Source organism: Spodoptera frugiperda, chromosome 15 (assembly GCF_023101765.2).
Source record: "Spodoptera frugiperda isolate SF20-4 chromosome 15, AGI-APGP_CSIRO_Sfru_2.0, whole genome shotgun sequence".
Classification (NCBI taxonomy): domain Eukaryota; kingdom Metazoa; phylum Arthropoda; class Insecta; order Lepidoptera; family Noctuidae; genus Spodoptera; species Spodoptera frugiperda.
The window spans coordinates 3843524-3865435 of record NC_064226.1 but is presented as its reverse complement, the minus strand read 5'-3'; the positions used below and the strand labels follow the sequence as shown (position 1 = coordinate 3865435).

The 21912-nt window shown below is 34.2% G+C and overlaps 1 protein-coding gene and 1 long non-coding RNA gene across 10 annotated transcripts in view; both read left to right on the top strand.

Annotated features, from left to right (window-relative positions):
* The window catches only part of LOC126911512 (uncharacterized), a 42588-nt gene extending 37303 nt beyond the window's left edge, over positions 1-5285 (top strand). The window contains exon 4 of the long non-coding RNA XR_007706030.1: positions 5221-5285. This is a non-coding gene — a long non-coding RNA (uncharacterized LOC126911512). The remainder of the gene's footprint in view (positions 1-5220) is intronic.
* LOC118279275 (uncharacterized) overlaps positions 1-21912 on the top strand; it is a 124508-nt gene that overhangs the window by 58728 nt on the left and 43868 nt on the right. The gene's annotated exons all lie outside the window — the stretch shown is intronic.

Genomic DNA, 21912 nt, shown 5'->3' with positions numbered 1-21912 from the left:
TGCACAAGTGTTTGATGAGCTAATATTAAATGTGTTAAGAAAGTAAGGTTCGGAAGTTCATTCCTTGAGTAGTATAGATGTTTATTTTTTAATAATTTGTTGGTCTGCTAATGTATATGCTATTAAAGTCGTATTTAGTAAGAAATTTCTGTATTTTCTGTTAGGTGACTCAAACTTAAACTTTAAAACCTTTTTTTTTCAATTATGCGTTGCCTTGCTTTGTATTTGTAACCATTCTTGTGTGTACTGGATTTCCAATTTTATTTTAATCGAATTTAAATCAACTTACTTTCAATAGCCTTGTTAAACGAAACCCTATTCCTTTAATTGAAGAGATTTTCTATACACAGTTAAATCAACGAAGAATGGAGCCCAATCTCGTCGTAACTAGAAGGTCTTGTAACTAGTCACATTCGTTCATCTTGTCGCAACTACTCGATCGTTCCCAGAGCATTCAAATAGGCAACCAAATTAAATCGATTAAAAACTCGAATGAATTAATTTTATCAACTCGTTACTTGCCTTAAAAGGAGACTTTAATTCAAGTTACCCCAAATCTAATCGATTGAAAAACTAATCTTGTATGTCCTAACGATGTCGGTAAAGTTACTTTAAAGAATGTTGTTTAGTGACTAAGGTCCTTTCAAATTACTAGTTTCGTATGTGTACAGTTTAGGTTTTTTGCTGTACGATAAAACTGGCTTGGGTGTAGGAGTTTTTGGCTCTAGGAAATTAGTGTTTTTTTTTGAGGTGTGAAATTCATCCCATGACTTCTCCCACCTTAGGCGAGGCGAGAGGGAGTGTCAGACTGTTCCTGACTAAAAACCACCCCGTTCTTACTCCTGCTTTTCAAACCGGAGCCCCGGTAACCCGCTAGGCAGTGCGCAGTTCCGGGTAGAAGGGTGTTAGACCTTCTGAACTTGTATTAAATTATTAATCCATGATAAAATCAGATATTTGAACAATAATTAGTTTCGTAGTTTATTTAATTGACTACATTAATTAAGATACGAGAAATCTTTCTCTAAGACATTAATTAATTTTTAATTGGCGGAGAATTATAAATATATCTAATTATAATATTTTGGCGGCTAAACGTTTGCGTTCATACAAATAAATGCTAATTATTCGCTTAATAAATTCACATGGTTCGTAAACTCAGTCTCATGTTACTGTCGCGAAATAAGATGTCAAGAACTTTACGACTGTTTTAGGTAAAATGATCAGTTTTAAATAAAGTTTTAAAGAAATTTATTCCATAAAATTCCTTCGTTGTGGATGATTAGATAGGTAAGTGAATTATTGACAGACAATGAACAGCCAATACTTTTGGAAAAGTTGAAAATGGAACTCCATTCCGGAGCTTGTGTTTCCTGCAAAATACAACTTAGGTGTCTTCAAGTCCAGAGTGAACAGGTTGCTTATAGGTAGGCGTGCTCCATCGTCGGCCACATCATCGCTTACCACCAGACGGAATGGTGAAAACGAAAACGTTAATCTATTAAGTATAAAAAATGGTGTACATCTTCTTTGAGTGCCGTGAAAAATTTGGTATACTTGTAAGGTCGTTGGTGGTAGAAATTCAAATATAATATGTAAAGGTTATCACTCACATTTATCTACACTTTTTAAGTACGCAACCCCAATTCAGGTAAAAAGAAACCAGGCTCAATTTAATAGCTTTATAAAAAGGCAATTTTTCAAACAAAGAGGTCAGTTAAAATTTCGGACGTTGCAAAATTCGCTCTGAAATCTGAAGCAATACATAAGGTCTTGATTTACATAAATATACATAAAATAAAAGTATTGCATTTTATCATTGCGTGTAATCAGAGCAGTGTATCCTTCAGAAAAATGACTGGCTGAATTACGTGACTTAAACATTTGTAATAGTGGAACACTTTTTGTAACAAGACCTTCGAGTTGTCGTCAATTTTTGCGTATATTGTGTCATTTTTTGTATATAAGTATAGTGATTTAATATACATACATATACACATAGTTAAATTACACTCTTAAGAGAGACAGAATTTGAATTCACATCAGACTTCTATTAGTGAGTCGATACAGAAATTGATCACATTGATCGAAAACTGAACAATTGTTATAAAATAATTTCTTCGAAATATTTTGGAGCTACTCGTGACTTTACAGATTATACATACCTACCCAATATTTAACAAATACAATTTGAATTGAGAAACTCCTCCTTTTTGAGAAGACGGCTAAAAACAAACAATTAGTTGCCGTAGTTAGGTATTTTTAGTGCCCTTCAGTTTTGTGAAATCGAGGTTATATTTCTGTTGCAGTTTCATTGTAGGTACATTTAATCAGACTAAATTGACATGCATTTTTTACATTCAAATTCTAGACTTGAAAGTAAGTAAGGTCGTAATACTAGATCAAAAATATTAATAGCTTACCTTGACAAAATATTAGAATATTGTTACGATAACGCCTGTCAAAGTTTGAAATGTCGTACTACAAGAACTGGCAGGTTGCAGGTCGAATAAAAACTGCACCTGCTTAATCTGTTTAAAAAATAAAGTTAGATTGACAGATCACATTGATTTTAAAAAGAGAATGCTGTCACTTTACAACCTAAGACTACTTTTTTATAAATAAATTAATTGAAAAAGGAAAAGAAAATGCTCAGAACAGTTTTTGTTTTTACCAATTGAGGTGTCAATATAGATTTGACAAAAAACACCCAAAAATAAACCGTATTCCTTTTACAAATTAAGTCCAAGCAGAAACTAAAAAGAAGACAAAAGAAACGATTATCTAATGCTTAACAGCTGGTGTGTTAAATTGCAAAGTAAATTACATTTTCAACCGTTTAGCAACTGTAGCGAGTAGGAGACAAAATACAGAATCCGTATTATACAACAGACACCTATTAACGAGCTATTGTCTCAAGAGCGGAAATTATATTTAGTTCCGCTTCTAACACTACTGGATCTTACAACATCAATTAAATCCCATCTTCGGTTCATTTTGGGTTCACTATTGTATGTAAAACGTCGATGGGGTCGGCTCTATTCATTGCTATTCAACCGTCCAAGGTTTAGATGCATGGCCTCAGCTTCCTCAGTTATTCTTCACGCGGACAGTACAATGCATGTACGTGAACCATTGTTGGCATCGTCTTTGCTGCGAACTATTGTAAACTCTATCTCAATGACATCTGCCTTCAGCGATCCGTCTACCATGCTGCCCATAGGCCGTGCGATATACACAATAAACATTTCACCAACTACCTTGAGAACAGATCAAGTTAATCCCTTCTAGTTTCAATAGGATCATATTTATGTCAATAAACTGATTCGCGACGAATGCAACCTTGTTTTTATTTTACAGCCTATTTCGATTTCTTTGTTTTTGAACCTTGAATCCAATCACTTTTCAATAAAGTTTATTTTTATTTGTAACAAACCGTTCATCATTGTCGACTTTACGTTGACAGTTAGATTCGTGTGAATTTACAATTTTCGTTACAAATCTGTTAGTTTACCTTGAAACAGATACATTAATTATAACGTCCGGAATATTGATTTAAGTAATATATCCTATTTTACGGATCGTTGTAAATGATCTTTTAACAGTATCTTTATACGGATCTTGCGCAGCTGTCATGTCTGCGTTGAATTATTCATAGTAACCCACATTTATTTGTTTTACTTTTTGTTTTCCTTCAAAGTTCACCGTTAAATAATGCACATACCTACTTGTGTAGCGGTAACTAAGTGAACAATACGAGAATGTATGAAACCTTGAACGTCGCCTCCGAACATAGCTTAGCAGTGATTCGGAAGAGAATTTACATTCGCACCGTCCTTGCTAACTTTAGCTCCGTCATCGTATTTGGTTTGCTTAAATTGGTCTTAGGAAATCTATTTGATTTAGTCTATTCGACTAGATCATTCAGCAATTACTATTAATAGAATAATGATAGAAAATTGGACGTATCCGCTTATTTGTTTTAGATAGCCTTCATATGATTAAGTATTATTTTGTTTGATTGCTTTTTGGTTGAGATAAATATATAAATACATTGTTACGTATGTTTTCCTGCTCTTGAAATGACGCCAAGCCCAGTTTAAATCCCGTTAAAGAGTAAAAATGTCCTTTTATAATCGAGGCACGATTTCGACCTTTTCAAACAATGACGTTTGTTCAATGTGATGGAAGCAAATAAGTCCTTTAGCTGTGGTTTGATGGAACGCACTGATAGCGGTTTGCTGTAGGTTAATCTTTTGCTTAAGTAACTGTAGTTAATATATTGTGTCGTTAGCCGATATGTGTAATTTATGATTTCTGTAAGCCTAACTAAGAAGTAATGAATCTTTATTAATTTTAAATTTTTAGTATCATTTTTTTGGATAAGTGGTACGTTCAATCGATCGATTTCGATCATGGTGGTCAATGATATAATGAAATGATTAATCGTAGGATGTTCCTAGGTGTTAAGCTTTTTGTGTAAATGACAATAAAAGACACAATTCACAACCAAGCAAACAAAATCATTTCGTCAGTATTATCAAAAGAATTCCCCACTCAAAAATGTGAAGCAACTGGTTTTACCAGTACTAAAGTAAATATACGAATTAATAAGGATTGCCAAAAGCCTACAGATGTCACTTAAGATATGCTAACAGAATAACAATGCAATTTAATTTCACATCTGTCACCTTTAATGTATCTTCAAATTGATAAATGTACAGGGATCTCTTTAAAATCCTTTTCTTTCTCAATCCGATGATCGTTTCGAAATTCTTGAGTGAATTTATTGTTGAGTGATCAGTTTTGCAATAATGAGGTTTATCTTGTGGCGATATAAGGCTTAAATATTTTAATGTCAGTTGACTCTCAGATTGAATAATGTGTTTGCACTCAAATCTTCAGCAGCAGTTTTTTTTTGAGCGAGGAAAATAGTCAATGAATTTTGCTGTCTTGGGCAAGGTGAGTGGGACAGACTCTTACTGCCCAAACCACCCCATTTCCACTCATTATTTAAGATATGCGATGTTATTTTTTTAGTGTGATATTGTTTTCCATAATTTCTAAAAACGCTTCATTGTTTAGAATATTGATCATCATGACTTTATATATTTCTAGTTTTCAATGAAAAGTCTCCTTTCCACTTTTCCATAATAATTGTGAATTTTATCTGTTATTTTGTGCTAATAATCTAATAATTTTCATTATGTATTGTTGCAGGTAACTTAACACGCCTTGGTTGCAGTATAGATAGAGCCATTGCATGCATACCTACCATGAGTTCATTAAGTAAGTAAGAACAGGTTCTCCGTCAGTGCAATTAATATGAAGTAATTATGCTGATGTTAGTCAAATCAGTACCTTGATCACCTAGAAATATGTACGAACTTGCATTAAATATTCTGTTTTACATTGTAAGTACATTCTTACATAATATGGTTCCTATGTAGGTAATAATACTTTTTTAGGATTGAAATTTGAATTGAAACGCTATTGTTTATTATTTTTGTTAGGTTTCAATTTATTAACCAGTTTTGGTGTAGGGTTACCTTTCAAATAAAAAGTGTCCAAGTCGCTTTATTTTTGGAACAGCACATATACATAACCTAAATATGTTTCTTTCTTCTTTTTCTTTATTGCATTAACAGCAATTTAGCAGCAATGGACCAAATAGTACTGCAATAGACACGCAATTGGCTGCTAACATCTCATCATCGACTCGTAATCGTATAACAATCGTTACAATCGGTAAAAAGTGCAACAAGTGATCATTACATCAGCCCACCTAATAACTCGATTGCAGTAATCGTTCACTTTCACTCGGATCGATGCATCGGCATCGGCGCCGGCGCAATCAAAGGTCGACCGACCGAAACCATTTCTTTGGAGATTCGACAGATAATTTTTGATATGTCGAGAATTTAATGGGAACTTGTTTTTGGAGATAGGCTTATATAGTGGCTATGATGAAAATAGATGATGTTTTAATTTTTATGCGTCGATTGGTTAGTTTATTTTTAGAGTGTGAAATTTTAATTGAATTGGAGTGTAATAGGAAATATAAACATAATAAAATTTAAATGTAATTTAATGGCGAAGAAATAAGTGTGTGTGTGTGTGTTTTATCGAAAGTTAATCAACTTTAAATCTTTTCTTGAGTAAAACAAAATGACTCTGTATCATTATATCAGTTACAAAACGTCCACTGTTGAACATAGGCATACCCTAATAAACAAGATACACGATACAAGAAAAACAATACACTACATTCGGTTAGTAAGAATTAATGTTATCAAATTGATATCAAAAAGCATTTTCCAACCAGCAATATCAATAGCGCAACAAACAAAACAATGACACACAACAACATAAGAAACACACAAACAGACGAACAAACGAAACTGAAAGCGAATCCCATTCGCAAGAAAACAATCAATCAGTATCTATAAACTCATAGAAATTAGAAAGCTACATCGAGTTGAAGAGGTTATGTGCACGACCTCTGTCGCACGAGCAACCTCGACCTTGTAGTGTTGCGACATCAGGTACAACCCTATTACCTAATATCGATGTCGCGGGGAATCGATTACGTGGCACCCGAGCGAGTGCAAGGTTGTGCTGTTTATAGGTCTGTGGTTTATGGCAGATGAACTATTGAACTGTTTGATATTGCTTTACTGAATAGTTGTTTTAAGACAATCAATTATTGTGCTTTTTTAGGGGAAAATCATCCAATGCCTTTCTCGCCTTGGGCGAAACGAGGAAGTGTCAGACTCTTATTGACTACAAACCACTCCGTTCCTATTTTTGCTTTTCGAGCCAAAGCCTCGGAATCAACTATGCAGTACTCTATTTTTTCTTCTCTTTTTGGGGTAACCTTGGTGCTAAAAATGTACGTAATATGAGTGTTTGTATTGAGTTCACACTATAAAACATTCATTTGTTCTTTCGGCTCCTTGAAAATGATATATAATTTATTTCTCATGAACATAATACTGTCAAATTAAATTTACAAGAGCTTTAAATCGACTCAACATAAATAGAGTAGCCATTGAAACAAATCGCCTTTGATTCACTAACAATGCAAATTCCATCAATAATCGTTAGTCACATTGATGCGTGTAGCAATAAGGCCTTGCTTATAAAACTCGCCGTAAATGGTAAACGAGACCTCAAGAACTGATCGATGGATATAAACATAAATACCAAAGCTTTTGCAACATCGGACAATGTATCGATAACTAGTCAATCGATATCAATCTCTAAAATCAGAACAATCGAGTGACCAGACACCGATTAAAAGCCATCGATTAAATCGATTAATCAGTCGGTAGCTGGCATCGATGCAATAATTTATGGTCCAATAGAGGTAGAATTGACTATTGATTAATTTTCAAAATCGTCGGTTTCCTGCTTAACTTTGACGTTTTGAGAACTGGTTTCCATGATATAAGAGCAGGTAATGGTTACAACATGAACTGTCCCATTAAATCCGGTTGTTATTACAAAATATTCATTCAAATGTTCGATATACGACAGAAATATAATATACTCAATTACATACTCTATTTTAATGTCTTTAAAGTTCATAACAGAATGTAACGAACATTTATTTGGAGCACGATAAAATGCTCTCGATATAAGTGTAACACTATCTGATAGATTAGCATCGATTTATTTTATTTTTTTCTTTTGTTGATTCGCTTTACTAAAACAATATAGGCTTAAGTACCTTTCATTATGAGCGGTTACTTCAGAGGTTGTGATGTCGAAATATGACTTGAATGTGTACTATGAAAGAGTCGGGAAAATAGTACGAATGATTAGCGTTGTAAATTCTGTCTGTACATAGTTCTATATTGGTCTAGTTGACTCGAACGTGACTGCTAAGCATAAGGCCTTGAGAACAAATTATTCAGGTTATAGATTTCAACATTTTCAGTAGAAACACCCAGTGGGCATTTGCATACAGTTTGTTAGTCAAAACTGTATTAGAAATTTGTGCTTACTGGCTATTTTTTCCTGGTTGTATTTATCTCATGTAAAATCTGCACAGTTACTTTAAAAGCAATGGAATATTAACTTAGTTCTAATTGTATTTAACCAAGTTGCTCTCCATTAATCAAATGAAGTATCAAACATGGCTTTCTTGCTCCATACATAACTTCTCTTTAATCATGTCTTTGCTACAGGTTAATGTAATGTCGCAACCTACAACATGTCGACCGCGAAACATTTAAGTCCAACGACCCAATCGTTTCGATGATCGATTATATCCGAGTCTGACGAATCGATTCTTCGTGTCAATCACTAGTTAACGATTATATGATTGCCTCGTTACGATGTTTGTTTTTGTTTTTGCCCATCACTTGTACACAATTACAGATAATGTTCTTAGTTATGGTGGTTCGCGGTTATTGATGAGTGTGGTGTAAAGTTCATGGTTTGTATGAGTTTTTGTGGTCACACAGCAGGCGAGTGGGAACCTCGTTAGGTGTGAACAAGATGCAAGGATATCTAGGATTCTAATCTCATTATAGATTTGCACGGTTGGAAGAATAGTCTATTACAGAAACCACAACAGTTGCTTTGTATGTGAATATCCTTTTATATACTTGTGCATCATAACAAAGTTGCCTAAACAAGTAGATAGCATCGGTGCAACCGTGCACATCAAGCGAGATGCATCAAATTGATCCGTCGATCATCCGGCCTCGGTTCGTTGCCCTCAATAAAATGCATTTGCGGTTGCATCAACTTGCGCCAGGCAATCAGATGACCGTGTGTTCTGACCCTTATCGTGTGGTACAAGTTTGAGAGAACAGCGATTGTGGTAGTATTTTTTATTGCTTCCTGCGTTTGGGAATTGTAAGTCTTTCTTTTATGGTTTATGTTTGGTGATAATAGTTAGGTAGATCTTTATATAGAAATTATGTTTATGGTGGCGTATTTAAATAGGAATGCGTTAAAAGCATACACTGTTCAAAGCAACTTACACAGTTTGATATACCCAGAGCAAATGTAGGCTCAAAGTTTCGAAGTACGTATGATCAATTTGATGTTGAAGTCATCAAATATTTTTGACCGCATGAACGTTTAGATATGTAGTTATATGTATAAAAATCGTATTCATGAGTATTTCCTGCTACTGCTCATCAATTAAACCACACGGTATGAGGCAACCCTTAAGTACAACCGTAAAGAATAATGGCGTAAGTAAATCATAAATATACCAACTAATGTGTTCCGTGGGAAGTGAGGTGTGAGAAAATTGTCTATGGTAACGTATGTGTAACGTGCAGTTCCTATTGGTCGACACTCATGTTTGAATTACGAATGTTATAATGCACATCAAGCTGCAACAATCTGGCTAGTCATTTGTTTAATTTTAAACTTTATTTGTTTTACGATAGAATTGAAATTTTATTGAAGATTTTTTGTCAGTTTTGGGAAGGTACATGTGTTGGTGATTAGTCATTAGTTTAATCTTTATTTATGTGTGCGTTAATATAATATAGTACCGGGTTTCCTTGTATTTGTATTGAATTTTCGTATTAGCGTTTCTGCGGCAGACCAGTATGTAAATCTCATAAATAAATGCGGATTTATTCATGACGATGTGGTACTTATTTGTTTTTGGTTAGTTCCTTGAAAATATCGTGTTTCTGATCAAACATTACTAATCTGCTTCGGTTCGTGATATCGTTGGAAAAAGCCAAGATTATTTTAGTTAGCAATACTGTACCTAGTGTTAGTTTAGCAGAGTTTTGGTATTCTCTCTTCTGTTTTGTGTCTTAACCAGTTCTTCGAAAGTGATGAGATTGATACCAATACCTCTATTGTTAATCTTAAGTACTAAGTTATATAGAAACACTTCTCCAGTAACATTCGAATGCTAGTTAATTCGATAAGGTAACTCGATTGTTAAAAATCGATCCTAAGTTGGCTAATCCATTGGTACTAGAGTCTTCCCCAATAAAATTCGAAGGAACTATATCGATAAGATTACTCGATCGTTAAAAATCGATTAAAATTAAAAACATCCATAGAGGCTGATTACTTTAACCGTAAACCTCGGTTTCTTTTTAATTGCAATGTCTGTTTGCGTCAGGTTTAATTGAAGGCACGTGATACTTTGCAATATCCGTCAAACGGTCAAACGAAGGGCGCGCCATGCGCCGGAGTTACATAGCACTTTGTAAGAATTCAGAGAGGATTGGGGCGTAAAAAACACATAAGCGGTTGTTTATAGGTGTTAAATTATTGGGATGGTATAAAAGTTTGTGTAGTGCTTGGTGTGGGACTACAAAATACAAAGTCTATGCATCTACATAGGTTTGACGACAGTTATAATTGAGAACTTAGTTAAATTAGTCTCTTATGACAAAAAAAAGAGGGAAACGTCCTGCTTTCTTTCGTTTGTTAGAGTAAAGGACTACACAATTTTACAGGATTTGAATAAAGATTTCTATTGATTGAGTGCTAAAATAAATCTCTTAAGGTTGTTTGCTTTTTTTAAGAAGGGAAAATCATCCAACGACTTCTCTCGTCATGGGCGAGAAGGAGTGTCAGGCTCTTATTGACTAAAAACAACCCCGTTCTTATTCCTTCTTTTTGAGCCGGAGCACAGGTTTTCAAACCCGCTAGGCAGTCCGCAGCTCCGGATAGTTTGGGCTACCATTGGTACATGTTTCTGCACGTCTATAATATAACCATGTGTTAACGCTAGCCCTTACTACATATTAAAATCAATAGTCTCTCATTTCACATTCCCTCTTACGACATGTTTAAGCCCAATCATGCGTGCAATGTGCCAACCCTATCCGTTTTTATTTGCATTCTATGAAATTAATTACTTTAACGAAGTTAAGCAAAAAAATAACACACAGTCATAATTGATTTTTAAATGGTAGTTGTAAATGTATAATTTGAAAAATTACTAGGTTTTTTTTTTCTGCACGAAATCAATGCAGGTAACGTTAATAAAAGAAAAAGGGTTTGGTTTAGAAATAGCAACATCGATGATTTCATCAAAACAGGACATGCGATTTACCTGCATGTTTTGCAGTTAGGCAATTAATATAAAAAATCATACAAACACATGTTTTTACGGCATATTATGCCAAAAAACTTAGTATTCGCAGTACAGCTATTAATAGTTAGGGATAAAATAAACTTCGCCTTAAATAGTCACGTGTGCATGTGTGCGTTTGTCTTAACCTTAGTAATAATTGTATGTTTATTGATATATAAAACTATTGTCGTATTTCTCTTTTTACAAAAGTTTTTTTCGTTTTTTACCGTTGCAAATGTATTTTGCATGTTCTAGATATTTTGAATACGCTTTCATATTTCAATATCACATGCAACAATTTCAATACACTGCACAGCGACCCATACATTATTTGTAACGTTTCAAATGAAAATTAATAAGTACGAGTATTGTCTAACATTTCGCAAAGTAACTGGCCAACTAAAAAAACTATTATTATTAGACTATATTTTGCAATAATTATTATTTCAATCTTTCGTCAACGATTGTAATTGTGGCTTTAGAAAGCGATAGTGGCCATGCATTTCCACCTGCGGGCTTAACGAAGGTGAAAACTTACAACATGGCTGCCTTAGTTCTCGCATTGTCTACTAGGTGGCGCTGTTCAAGGTCGACCGTGTTTACCGATTAATCGGATGCGTACGTCAACAACTTAGCTCGATAATCGATTACGGAAAAGTGAGAATTAATCGCTGTAAATGATGTTTACCGCTACCTTGTTCCCGGTGAATTGTGTAATCTAGATTATTAGATTTACGAACTGCTAAGGATCCTGTTTGTACAAATATGTAATTAAATTCATTAAAAATCGTATTATTTAATCGAAGGAATGTAGCAATTAAGTAATTTATCAGCATTAAATAATATTATAATCTCCTGTTTATTTTGCTACCACAAAATGAAAACCGATTTCTAAAAGTAAATTATAATCATATCACATGAAGGTATCACATTAAAAAAATTACAAAAACTCCCTGCAGCCTCGTAACACATCTTGGGTCAGCCTCTTGCTATCAGAATTTGGCCTCACGTCAGCGTAATAGCCCATAAGTTTTAATCTAGACGATTTTATTGTATGAAATCGAGATCAGTAGTGCAAATGACCCAGATATTATGAAAACGTGCCCGCGGTCGCACGCGCAGCCAAATCGTGATGTCTGCGCCCGCGTCGATTGTTTCTCTGCATTGTCTCACTAGTCTGTGGAATGGTGTAAAGTTAAATATTAGGTCGCTTGCGGTTTATATTTGTTGTGTAAACGTCTGTAATGGATTTTATTGATAAGGTTCTTTGCAATGAATGGATTTAAGGATTTCTTTGAGCTAATACATTTTTTTTTAAATACATCACTCGTTATTTGTAAAATGATACATTTTGTGTTTGTACGTAATAGTTACAATTAATATCTTTTAAATGAATAATGTAAACCAAGTGACTGCGTGATGGCTTGTAATGTCATCTAGTTATTTCTCCCGCCTTGGGCGAGGCGACAGAGAGTGCCAGACTCTTACTGACTAAAAACCACCCCGTTCCTACTCCTGCTTTTCAAGCCGGAGCCCCGGTAACCCGCTAGGCAGAAACTACACATTACGTATCACATACAAACAATCAAGTAACTCATTGTAACAACATTTCTCTCACAAAACTGGTTCTACTCATCTCTATTTACATTCTACACTGTAACAAATGATTACGTCGGAAGTGCGTGAATCTCGAGCGCATCGGCGCACGCGTCACGGCTGCCGCGCCAAGTTAACGCATGCGCGTTACACAACACACAAATTAGGGCCTTATTATACCAACTCATTTATTTTGTAACACTATAGGATGTAATTATTTAGGTAATACCTATGTAAGTGTAGTTGTGAGTAGTTTTGGTATGTAGGTTAGGATGCGTAGACAGTGATTGGTGAAGCACATTATGGTATTGGGAATTAAATGTCTGTTAATTTGCTAGAAATTAATAACTGCCTGTGATAAAAATATAATGATACACTTTTTGTCGAAGTATTATTGGATTTTAAATCTGAATAGTATAGAGTCTGGAATTTCGTACAACAGTGGACCTTATCGCATAATTATTGAAAATTAACGTTATTAAGTTTTGTAACGATAATCAACATGTACACATAATATAGGTCCTATACTCAAAGAATAATGACGCAAATAACATAAAACAAACATCTCAAAAGTTAAAAGCTGTTGGCAATGATGTACACTAGAATGTAGATAGTTTCTCCAATGATTTAATATTTTCCTTTACTTCATACTTACTAGAGTTATGGCGAAGATAAACTTAACCATGACTCAAAGAGGATTCTCATTCTTAACTCAACCTACGTAGATTTATTTTTCAATGGCAATAAACTTGACAGCTAACACAGCATAATGTACAACAAATACCTACGTTTATTACAAACCTTAGTTACCACATAAAATGTATTTACAAAGCCATAAAACTAATTATTGTAACAAGACTATGACACAAGAAATTGCAACAGTAATATAGTTTAACAATCAAAAGTGAATTAGGTTACAATTTTATTACCCAACTTTAGGCAACGCACCAATACGCAGCCAAGATTTTACCGAGTAACAAGTATAAAAAATATCTGTTACAAAAAATATTAGGTATTAAAAAAAAACTGGTAACTATAAGCTTTCGCCAACACTACGGTCAATGCCAGAGATTGTCAATCTAGTTTTACAAGTTCAAGTAAAGAAATGTGTCTTTCTAAGCCTAATACGCGTTAGAATTCTAATCTCGATTAGGTGATCCGATGTTTACATTCGATACACGTAGGGATGTGTAATCGAATTTCTATCGTTTACGTAAATTCGTAAAAATATCTGTGAATTCTATAGCGTCTAAATCGGAAATAAATTACAACTTTCTATGAGGCAATTATCCTAATCTGTCATTCAGACCCCGGAGCTGCGGACTGCCTAGTAAGTTACCGGGGCTCCGGCTCGAAAAGCAGGAGTAGGAACGGGGTGGTTTTTAGTCAGTAAGAGTCTGACACTCCCTCTCGCCTTGCTCAACACGAGTGAAGGAATTATATGACTATTTTCTTTTAAAAAAAACTGTCATCCAATTATGGCTTGAAATATACAATACATTAAGAAGATAGTCTAAACTTAACATAGTCTCAAAGGGTGAAGTAATGAATAAGTATGTTGTAATAAGACCATGCTATCTAGCAATAGAAAAAAAATCTATCTAGTCTGAGTATATTGGTGGCTTGATGCAACCACTCGACTAATAAGCCACTCATAACAGTTTCATAACACTTAAAATATCGATACTTAGATTAATGCCGTAAGCACTAGGCTTATCTCCCTAATCCTATTGTTATATTTTGCACAACACTTTAGCTAAAAGCATGCAGGATAAACGTAACACTTTTGTGCTCGTATGTATTCTACGCGAGTACAGTCGCGACCACTTTCACCGGCTATTGTTGATTAATTCCCGGACTGTACAACGTCGGTTGTGAATTGAATCTAATGTAAAGTAGAGCGGAATTGTGAGTTATATGGTGGTAGAAATAAGATCTAATATTTTATGCCCTTTAAACTGATTTTTCTTAAGTATTTGGAAAGGTTTTGGTCTAATACAAAGAAAAATGTGTTTTAATTCAATACAGTTTAATTTCAATGTAGGATTATCTACGTTAATCATTTTCATTTTTATAAAACACAACAATTCTAAAAGAATCGCAAAATATCTTTATAAAATTAGTGGAACAGTAACACCAGAGGTGAACGTGAAATCGACACATAATCGAGAAGCCTTATCGATTAAAACGTTTTTAATTGTTATAATAACGTTCTTTTTACAAATCGAACGTTCAACACTTTTTAAATTTTCGAAAAAAGAATCTTTTGTTAATTTTCGTTTCTTTTTTAATTACGCAACTAAAGAGGTTGCATTGTTTGCTTAAATACTTTTTACCCACTAGCCGGGCGTATCTGTATTCATCCTTTGTTTGCTTGAAATCTCTCATTAAAAAAGATACAATTAATTAAAAACAGATGAAATAAAGAGAGAATGGGTCATTGTTTGGTATTTTATCATTTTTAAGATCAATATGAAGTGTGACTGCCTCGTTGGTCGAGTGGTGGTAAGTGCCACTGCCGGGCAAGGGGTCTCGAGTTTGATTCCCGGGTCGGGCAAAGTCTTACTGGAATTGTGCCCAGTATATGGTAATAGGCTCACCCCATATTACACGGGACTTATAATACAAATGGTCAAAAGTGGGTGTACATTGTATAGCCGCAATGTGCACCTCTGCCTACTCCTTCGGGAATAAAAGGCGTGACGTTGCTTTATATGAAGTGTTATCCTTGTTTACATTGCGAAGACATTAACAGCAGCCATGTTTGATTCCCTTTACATTTTATTACCAATATCTACTTGGACTGTAAACTGTAAATGAATAGTAAAAGGTTTCTCTCCCTTGCATAACCAGATCATTGTGAATTAGCCTCCGTACTTAAGATAACATAAGCATTAGTGCATATCCATTAATACCTATTACTCGCTAAACAGCCCAATCACTCTTGTTCACATACAAATAAGGCCCATAATTGAATAAATCGATGTGCGTAACTGTAACACAGTCTTGTGCAAGGATCAAATTATCTCAAATCACGTACATAAACATAGCGAGATCATTTCGTCTGTCCTTCCGTTTGTCAGACTTTCTCTATACGTGGACGCAATGGTAAACTATTTGTTTACCCGGCGTAATCGTAATACGGTTACGTGTGGCGTAATGTACGCAGCCCTAAATGTACAGTCCAACGCATAACTGTGTCAATGTTTATATTAAGATTAGAAGTAATTAAGATTGCAAAGCAAGTTTGACTAACTACTGCTACGCTTTAAGATGTTAATTTTTAAGTAAATAGTTTGTTAGTTCATTTCGGACGTGGTTTTTTAATGACTTTGTTGACGTAACTTTAATGTGTGTAAGTGTACCTTGTGATGGATGGTCGGTACGGATTTTTCAACCGGTTTTTGGTTTAAACAGGCTTATTTCTGGGTCAATATTATTATTACGTACAAATTCTGCATTTTGGTATCCCATTTTATATGTATATGTTGTTACTAGCTACTTCCGCGTGGTTTCGCCCTCTCTGCTCGGCTCCTGTTGGTCATAGCGTAAGGTTTTATAGACTATAGCTTTCCTCGATAAATGCATTATACACAAAAATGATTATTAAAATCAGACCAGTAGTTCTGGAGATTTAGGCGTTCAAACAAACAACCTAACAAACTCTTCAGCTTTATATATTAATATAGATAGGTATCTATTATGTTGGTGATAGGTTTTCGGAACAATGAATGGTATAGGATAATATTATTATTTATCTTAAAGTAAATTTGCTTATGTTCAAACCGTCTCACGAATCTCCAAGCAAACGATTCAATAATAATAATTAAGTAATTTAACTAAACCGCTTCCTTCCTACTTTTCCTTCCATGTAACATCCAGAGGCGTTCCACGTCTATCTCACAAGTGTTACGCCAGAGAGTAAAAGTATTCCCAACATAATTACAAGTTGTACAACAGAATCGTGCATTATTTACATTTACATGGACGTGAAATGGTAACCGTCCACAAACTAGGAACCACAAACTTACTGATCGACAACCAACCAATTGGTATCTAGCAGTGGTTCCCAACTGGTAGTCTGCCGATCACAAACAGTCGGCAGAAAAAATCCTATGACAACCCGATGAAATCGTAACGTAATAACATGAAAAAAGTAATTAATAATAGTGATCTCCCATCTAACAAGAATGAAATAAAAGTGGTCCCAATCCAATAAAAGATTTGCTATTAATTTTTTTAAAGGTGGAAAATCATCCACTTTTAGAAAAAAGAGGCGAAAGAGAGATTTAGATTCTTACTGACTAAAACCATCCAATGCCTACACTTGCTTCAAGCCGGAGCACCGGTTACTTGCCAGCTTGTCCGCAGCTCCAAAGGTTGGATACCCCTGATACACAGGAAAACCGATCGATACAATTTTATTACATCACCCCTTTGTTTCTTATTATTAAGCCATTTTACACCGTCGAAGTGTGCAATATTATGACTTACACCACTTATTGTAAGTATGTATTATTTATTAAATTGGACGCATTTACGATTATGCGGTAACCAATTGTAATTTGTATGAGGAAGACGTATCTATTGGTCGGTTTGTTGCCTATACATGATGTGTGATATAATACTCACATAAACAGTTGACAATGTAATCGATACGTCAGTGAATATTTCTCAGAAACCATTTTAGGTCGAAGAAAAACCCAGAAAATCCTTAAGATATGAAGACCAGTAATTCAGAATTTCTAAGAAATTATACATTAGGTATCAGATTTAAGTCTAAGAAAAACCCAAACAATCCGTAAGATATGAAAACCAATGAAGGCCAGGTATATGAAGGTTAATTCAGAATTTCTAAGAAATTGTACATTAGGTATCAGAAAGTGTCGCCTTGTGCTTACGCATTAAGTTGTTTAAAGAATGAATCCAATTTTATTATAGGTAGTCTTTATCGATAAAATAGGTAACCTAATGTTTTTTACCTGGTTTTTGCTACCCAAATCTTGTCAAATGAGTTTTTAGGTTTCCCGATGACTAAAAACTATAGAAAACATAATGATGCACCATATTTTTCCTACAGCATTCTCAGACATTGGTGTCATTCAGAGAAATAAAATAAAATACTAAAATAAGTTACCAAACGACGTAAAACATTCTGTTTCGAGAGATTAATTGTGGTCACACTCTTGATTAATTTGGTTTTTATAAAAATATACACTTTACATACTTTTAACTTCCTTTTAAACCCAATAATGATCATAATCTTAAGTATGTATGTATAGGATATTTTGCAATAATATAGTGAATGCTAGCCCACTTAATATCATGGTCTTACTTAACTTATTATCGTATGAACTAAATCTGTCGCGAGATTTTCACGCCGCGTTGCGGAGGCGTACTGAGCAGGGCTGTCGTGTAAATTTTATTACATCCAACGATCGTTTAGATAATCTTTAAGATTACGTTTCATAGTCGTTAAAATATTAGAGACGAGACATAGAAACGAGACATTTCGGAACGTTTAAAAATAAGAACATATTAATGTTAACTGTAGAAAGCTATTGTTTGTTATGGAAATGTAATTTAGGTTATTTGTTTTTGAATTTTGGTTAGTGATTTTTGAATTAATTATTATGGTATACTCATGTAACTGTTTTGCGAGGAACGACTACTTTCAAGCCACGCTAGAGGCTTATATTCATAAGTATCATTCTGGGACACACGACGCGGCGATTGTCGCGGAATGCTGCTAATTTAGTATACTCAGGAAAGTTATAATAAAATCTTTAAATTAATTTATTGTTTTTCTATTACCTGATTGCAAATAACTCCTAATAATGGGTAAATATAATAACAAGCATATTATATTTACCCATTAGATTGCGACTTACAAATCACAGTAAGTCCTTACACCCTATAACTTTATAACTTCTTCTATCTCCTATTTTCTCTCGGACAGCCCTACACATATGAACTTTGCATTGGGAACTAGGTCTATTGCCATGCTATTTATCGGGACCAACATTTGAATTAGGCTCATGATTGACATGACATTTCACCAACATAGACCAACATGTAATGATGTTGTTCGACGCAACGTTTTGAATATAAATCATCAAACGATCAAATCAATAGTTTTTTGATGTCAGTTCCTAGATGGAAATTACTTGTGTAATAATTTATTATTGGTCCATGTCAACATGTTCCGTGGTAATGAAGTACAACAAAACATTACGTCACAAATGTTCTTAGAGAAATGTTTGGCAATTATGTTCGTATAATATAATTGTAGTAAATAGGCTGTATACAATTTGGTACAGTTGTTCCCATAAAATGACTACAAGTGTTACATCCAGAAAGTAACACTAGCACAATACTTAGCAATGATGATGTTTAAATGTAAACTAATATGTACCCAAGTCCGCTTTTTAAACGGTTTAATTTAGCTTGACATGTTTATTTGTTTGAGTCAAATTTATTAATCGGCATTTAACCAATCCCCGATTCCCCAACAACCCTTAAATTCCTAACCCCCAAATGGACGACAACGCACTTTTAACGCCTCTAGTGTTTCGGGTGTCCATAGACGGCGGTGATTACTTACCATCAGGTGATCCGTCTGCTCATTTACCGGCTTATACCATAAAAAATCATTTGACTAATATAATTGGGTTATCAAGTAGTATTAAGTATTCAAGTATTAGGTAAAACCACGAATCAGATATGACCTAAAACAGCGGTTACTCAACGTCCTCAACGAAATTGTTCCTGTTACTTACACAAGTAGTTTTACTATAGAACTGGCTATCGCTGACCAATGATGAAAATATTTTCCGTATACAATGTAATATTGTGATGTAATAATTTTCCACTGAATGTTAAGCAGTATGGGATATTAAATAAACCATTTTTGATTACTTGTATTTAATGGGAGACACTTTAATCAAGATATGAATATGATAATGAAGACAAAGACACATGTTTATTATGTCCCTAAAACTGCTTTAAAAAGTAATTTGAATACAAAATAAATTCCTTTCACTATCAGAAAGAAGGTGCTTATGGCAAATTAATTGTTTCCTATAAACAGAGTCATTGTGTTAAATTACTCGATAGTTATATCGACAATTTTTTTTTCGTTTGAAACACTTGATTTATTTTATCAAATATATTGTTACCTATTTTTAAACTACAGAAAACTCCACTTAGCTAGCACGCAAGAATTAATTTACTTTATTTTCTTCCTTTTTAAGGTCCATAGTTGTTGTGACCACAACATGGTCTAGTGAATTATTGTCCATTGAATCTAAAGCCTTTACATAAGCCGTACGTAACTAGATCGCTCTTGTTAATAGGATAGTATGTATTTTAAGTAAGGATATTGGCTATAAAGTTTCTGCGAAGGTTCAAGTTGTTAAGAGGTAGCGGTTGCTTAGTACCTATTTGTGTATAATTTAAATGTGTATGCAGTGTGTAAAACTCAATGGTCATAGTAGGAACTTTGTGAGTTCTAATTGGATCAAATCAGGTATAGCTAAGTTATTACAATGATTGTAGTGTCATGCTGTTTCGTAAGAGTAGTAGTAGTTATTCTTGTATATACTGAACACATTTTCACATAAAGAGGAGCTTATTGCCACTATTGAACACAATTCGACAATGAAAATAATATTAGACACATTAAGACGTCCACTGCTGAACATAATCCTCCTCTATGCCCTGTGACTAACAGATAGTTTGGTAGAAAGCGACCAGCATCTAGTGGCACGAAAAAAATCTTTTGATGTTTTTATTACTGATTATTTTAATGCAACTTGCACCAAACACATTTAGAACGGTGGCGCGTGCGCAACAACACGTTAAAGACGTTTATCTCGGAGGTACCGTGCACATAACAGTACCGCCTCGCTTAATGGCCGCAGATAATGCTACACTATGGGGATATTGGTTCCTACCTGATGGACTATCTAAAGTAAAGCTAGTGAGCTAAAGTATGTTTCTTCTTGAGAGAAACGATTTATTGGGGAGATTTCATTTACTGATGAGTTGAAGAGTTAATGTGGAAATACTCAAGTCATGGTAGAATTTCATGTCTCGACAAAAGCCGTAACCTATGTATGTTGTACCCTAACCGGTATCATGTTGAGACAAAATGTGGTTAATTATGTAATATCTAAGAGTACGCATGAATGCAATAAATAGTTTGAGTTTGTTTGAGTTTGAAGCAAGAGAATTTTTTTATATTAAAAATAAAAATATTACAGAATTATTTGCAGTATTAATATGCCTGTTTATGAATGAATAAGTATACGTGTTCCTTTTACCTTTCATCGTCCAAGGTCATTCTACTGAGCTACTGCCATTCTTAACAATAACAATTTCTTAGAACGTCTGTCTTAGAATCCTAATGCACATTAAACAAGGTTTAAAGCTCACGTAGGATCTGTAACAAAGAGATGTCTGATATGACCCACGCGTCTGCCAAATAGTTCAATGACACCGAGATAAGGATGATCAGACTACTTGATAGTATACTTTCAAGGTTGTATACTAAACTCGTAAGTGTACAATAGAACATTAGAGAATGCTTTGTTTTATTCATAGTGAGGTTTGTTGCTAGTTGACTGGAGTATGAATAAAAATGGTAGACGTGCACAATGCATTATTTTTGCAAATTAAAATTGGAATTTGTGGGCTAACTTAGCACGTCAGACAGGATTAGGATATTCGATTTTTTCTAAAATAAAATAATTTTAAATTAAAAGTAGCCTAAGTTACTTCTTAGTACATCAGCTATGTCCCGTCAAAATCGGTCTAGCCATTTTAGAGATTAGCCAGAACTTACAGACAGACAAAAATTTAAAAACATAATAATTTTATCCAAATATCACTCTTGTTTTTATTGAGCCCAAGCCTTGTTTCTATTGCAACCCTGTTATGGCCACCAACACATAAGAAAGCCAGATTATCTCATTTTCTAATTCTTAATTTTAATCGAATCGATACCAACTACCTTTTGATATTTCTATACGAAGTGAAAGTAAAATAATCGAATGGATATAGCAATCATAGATTTTGGTCAGAGATTTATCTTCTATCATTTTAATAAGATCCGATTCATGGCGGTGAACTATTGAATGATATAATTACGTAGTGGCAATTGCAAAAAGATCACAGGTACGTATGTATGAAAGAAAGTAAGTTTAAATTTACTTTCATTTGCATTTGTGTGAATGCAAACT